Source organism: Arachis hypogaea, chromosome 18 (assembly GCF_003086295.3).
Source record: "Arachis hypogaea cultivar Tifrunner chromosome 18, arahy.Tifrunner.gnm2.J5K5, whole genome shotgun sequence".
Lineage (NCBI taxonomy): Eukaryota > Viridiplantae > Streptophyta > Magnoliopsida > Fabales > Fabaceae > Arachis > Arachis hypogaea.
This window is the reverse complement of record NC_092053.1, coordinates 54495350-54500339: the sequence shown is the minus strand read 5'-3', so window position 1 is coordinate 54500339 and position 4990 is coordinate 54495350. Positions and strand designations below refer to the sequence as shown.

Sequence of the window (4990 nt, the reverse complement as noted above, 5' to 3'; positions counted from 1 at the left end):
CAATGTGTTTATTTAATATGATTACTTGTGAAAAGAACTAATTAATTAATATTTTTAAGACTGAAATTATAAAAAAATAGTTATTATTAGATATAGAGAGAGAGAGAGGATAAAATAAAATGGAAAATTAATTAATAGTAATTAATGAAATTGTGTAGGCAACAATATAGGGGCAATGTTGAGCACGTGGGAGACATCATCACTTGGGCCTTCACACTCATACGTAGGTCCCAACCTCTCTTAGCTTAACAACTAATTATTCCATTATCACATCACATGCAACAACACAAACGCCTCCCATTTTCCTTCTTGATTATAGTTTTTCTACCTTAACCTTATCGAGTAGCTAGTCATCACAAACCTGAAGCTCAAACTAATATATTTAATAATTATGATCATCTAGTTAATAATTTAATAAATAATTTGATCGTTAGTGCATGCACAGTTAAAAACAGTTGGTGGATAATTAATAACTTCACATGCTTCGATACACGGTGGTATATGTTGAGCATAAGACTAGTAAAAGGGATTTAACTTATACCGGAAGAAATCCAAGAATGTATATTCCAATTCTGTTAGCTGCCTTTCTGTTAGGATTAGCTAGTTAAATTCTATTAGGATTGTTTCTACATTCAGTAAGCTACTCTTCTATATATATAAACTCAAACTTGTGTACTTGAACCGTTAGTTAAGCAATCTATCAATAATACAAAAGTTTACTTTCATATCAAATTTCTATCTCTGTGATTAATTACAGCAGATTCAATTCTGCTTGTTCTTGAGATTAACTCTCACTACAAGAAACTTGTTTATTTGTGGAGGTTTTTTTTTCTATTTGTGGAGGTTTATAACCCCCATTGAATGATTTTTGGAGATTTTTAAAACCCCTAAAATTTGAGGTGCCACGAGGTCTTTTGTGGGGATTTTTATAAACCTCCACTATCTATTCAGTGGAGTTTTTGTGTGTGTTTGGTGGGAGTTTTATAGTGAACTTTTGTGGGGGTTATAAAACACTTTTGTGGCAGTTTAAAACCCCCACAAATTGATTTTCTAGTTTAACAAAAATTAACTATTTTGTGGGATTTTTAAACTTTCACAGACCTTTTAATTATTTATTTATTTTTAATTTTAAAACATTTATTAATTCCATCTCATTTACACACTACTCAAATAAAAAATTTATTTTTAATATTAAAATTTAAAAACTAAATCTTTTATAGCACAATAATTTCTCAATGACACTAAAAAAATAATAATTCCTCAATTTAAGACAATGTAACTATATATAAAAGTTTTTAATGTCAATAGTTCCAAATATAATTACATATAATATTGTTCTACATAACTATTACTATTTTTCATTAAAAAATAAAATAGAACAACTTCAATGTTTCAATATCATCTAACTACATAATTGCAATAACAGAACCAGTAATGCACATGTCCATGGAGTTCTCCACACACAAATGATTGTCACGCAGTGTAACTGAATAGCATGACCCTGCAGATTATAAAATGTTGATCACCATATATAGCCTTACTAAAGTATTTACAGTAATTTATTTTTCAAAGTAAGAAAGAAAAACAAAGTATGGACAAGCATAGGAAAAACAAACAAAAGGGAAAAAAAATGCACAATGTTGGTTGAATGATGAATGCATACCACACTTCTCGCAGTGGAAATAATTCTCTTGACCACCAACCCTGTTTCCAAATTAGATCATAAAAAGTTAGCTTGTATGTCATAAACTCAGGTGACATAAGAGATGGATCTACTCAAACACAGCTAAGTGAACCGCACCTACAGATTCCGCAATCATCACAATGAAACTGTTATTTCCCTATCTGCAGATTGATTAAAAAAGCATTCAGCATCATTGAGAAAGCAAGAATATTAACAATCCTAAGCTGGAATCATGCATCAAATTCAGTCTAGTCCATCTCCAAGAAATAAGTTGGAAGAAAAATACTTACCGGCTGCTTAGTGTCACAAACTGCACAAACAACCTGAAACACTTCAGAAATTGAAAAATATATATATGAGACTTCTAACATGATAAACTACAAATCTATAATAGACTTCTAACATATTTAAACCAAAATAGGATATAATTATTATCTTACCTCAACAAGTGCTTGTTCAAAAGCAATAGCAAGAAACTGGTGAGAGAAAAATCAGTACCCACTTCAATTATAATTATTATCTGTCAAGAAATTGAAGGATAATATGATCCATTAAATTAAACAATAAAAGAAGACACTAAAACAGGAATAAGAGGATAGGAAATAAGGTAGAAGAAGAAGGGCTTTAATTAACTAAGTAATTGTACTTGTACTAAGCATAAACAGAAGGTAGCTAGTTGATTATATATAGGTAGGTTGTAGATCGATAACTAATACACGTACTTGCTAGGAAACAAGACATGCATAAGGAGCAGTGGTTATTATTATTATTATTATTATTATCTCTTTTTGTTGACACTGATAAAGTAGAGTCTAATCTTCTCTGCTAGTGAATGTCATTTAAAGCAAGCAAACTAAAACTATGGTTTATCCTATCTACTACTATACTACTCACTACACTAGATGTACTGTGAGCATATGGCGAGAAGTAAGAAAGAGGGAATAGCTCTATTCTATTCTGATCCAAATTAAAACTAAAAATAAAGGATCATGTAGCAGAAAGAGTACTTTTTATTTTTTGTACAAGTGAATAGAAGAAGCAAAATCTTGAACCAAAGTAAATGTGCAAAAGTATCATAAAACAGCAAATCCAAGATAAGAAAATTCTTTACATTTTCCTACCAGCATCATAAAAATTGAACATGTATTTATTTAAAATTTTATTTATCATCAATTTAGCAATTTTATTTAATGTTAAGAGCAGCAAGGATAGTTCAATATAAGAGACTTCTACTTTATCTATTTACCATAACTGCCTAAATGATAAAAAGGGACCTAACTTCCTCTGTTCCTATCCTCCATTCTTCACAGACTTCTACTTTATCTATTTAACATAACTGGAATCAGGTTCTTAGTTATGAGACCAATGTGCTAAGCAAGATAATAGTAAATAAATTCATATGGGGTCATAGACTTACTCTCCATTAATAGTACGCTCAAGAGCATCATCCTCTATGGACCATGTGTGTAACTAGTCATTTGCCTTCATACATAACCAAATCAAATGCCTATTAGAATCCATATCACAATCTGATAGACATAATCAATAGAATTAGTCCAGGTGTGTCATTAATTTCTTCTTAGTAACAAAGTATAAATGGAAATTGTATTTGAGTGGCATACTTTGTCTGAGAGCCTGTAACATACTAGTCTACCTTCAAGTTTGGAGCTGCAAAAGTAGCATTATCTTCATGTTGCAAATAAATGATAAAAGAAAAATTGCAAGACATGTTTTAATTCTTATTGTCTCCAAACAAAACCTGAAAATTACTTTTCAGTATTATCAATTTCTTCAATATTATTAATTTACAAATCAAGATCCATGACAAAACGTTCATATAAGAATGTAGCAAATACAAAGATCAATAAATTCTCAAATATTTCTCCACTATATATATTTTATTTATCTATATAAGGCATTTTGCAGGTGGAAGAGGTGCGGAAGCAGGAGCTGAATCATAATCAGAAGCAGAAGCAGCAGCATCCCAGTAGCCTCGTAAGATATCAGTTTCTTCAACAGTGAAACCCAATGAAGTGAGCAATTCATAGACTTCAACAATTACGTGTTAACACATAAATTGCATGGCAACATTCGTGACCAGGTGGGACTCACCATTCAAGAAGAACAGAACAATCTATTGGTACAAGATTTTAACTCTAATAGCATATATTTAAGAAACAGAGACCAGTAAAATATGGAGAAGAAGAAGAATACCAGCGCAGCTCGAAGGAGAAAATAGATCTGAAACAGTGGCACGATTCAGAAGCTTTCAACCGCGGCAACTACAGCGGCAACGATGGCGGAAACTGCGGCGACAACGGCGGCAGAAACTGCAGCGACAACCGTAGCTACAAAGCAAACAAATCTGAAACCAATAATGTTGATAGAGGAGATGGCTCGATTGAAAAGCTTCCTACAATTGTGGCAGAAACGGCCGCAGAACCGGCGATTGCAACGGCGGCGGAACCAGCGATGGAGGTGGAGAACTTAGGGTTTTGTCTTCGCCAATCGCCATTCTCTTCTCTTCTCCCTGACTCGGTCTCAAAAATTAAGAGGAGGGTTTTTTTGAGCTGAAGTATAAATTTTAATTATGAATAATTGTTAGGGGATTTATAAATTATCATAAATAAAGGGGATTTTGGAGGTTTTTAAAAACCTCTACTAAAAAACTCCCTCAATTAAATATAAATCTTGTAGTGTCTTGAGATCTTATTTTAATACTATGTTAACTCGCTCTCTTCAGTATTAGTGCTAATGATGTTAAAGATTATCTCAAGAAAGACTTATGCCGGCAATGTATGCATTAGAAGCAGATTGAAAATCCAAAATATTGTCAAAAGCTTATAAAAAATGGAAACAGATTGACAATCTTCTTACAACCTAGCTACTTTAATTAATGAAATATTCATTCAAAATAAGAACGGTTGGATACAGTTTTGTCTGGCAAAATTATACTCTCTAATATTGGTAAGTGTATTGAATTGCTATAAATAATATCACAGTAAGTGAATATCGTTCCCATAAAGATTAATGAATTGAAGCAAGCAACGTCTAATAGAATCTCTATTTAGATCATCAAACCTTGGCAAGAAAAATTTAGATCGTGAAGTGGAATAAAGAATACTGAAGAAAAAATTGATTTTGGATTAGTTTTGGGCAAGAGAAGGCTTAAAAACTTTGGAGAAGTAATTAAGAATAGGAATGTTAAAGGTTTCGAAGATGTTAAATTTTTAGAAAAAGCAATACTTGTATTTTCTTTAAGATTCTAGCCTTAACGCCACAGGGACCTCAATTACCCATGACTAA

General features: G+C 31.8%; 2 long non-coding RNA genes across 2 annotated transcripts; both read right to left on the bottom strand.

Annotated features, from left to right (window-relative positions):
* Positions 1-1292: 1292 nt before the first annotated feature.
* Positions 1293-1944, bottom strand: LOC112773005 (uncharacterized). Its single transcript, XR_003815400.2, has 3 exons — positions 1802-1944; positions 1664-1704; positions 1293-1501 (listed from the first exon to the last, which is right to left on the bottom strand). It is a non-coding gene; the product is annotated as an uncharacterized lncRNA (long non-coding RNA).
* Positions 1945-1971: 27 nt separating this feature from the next.
* Positions 1972-4234, bottom strand: LOC140181401 (uncharacterized). The gene is made up of 4 exons (XR_011876181.1): positions 3899-4234; positions 3102-3166; positions 2125-2204; positions 1972-1994 (listed from the first exon to the last, which is right to left on the bottom strand). It is a non-coding gene; the product is annotated as an uncharacterized lncRNA (long non-coding RNA).
* Positions 4235-4990: the final 756 nt, after the last annotated feature.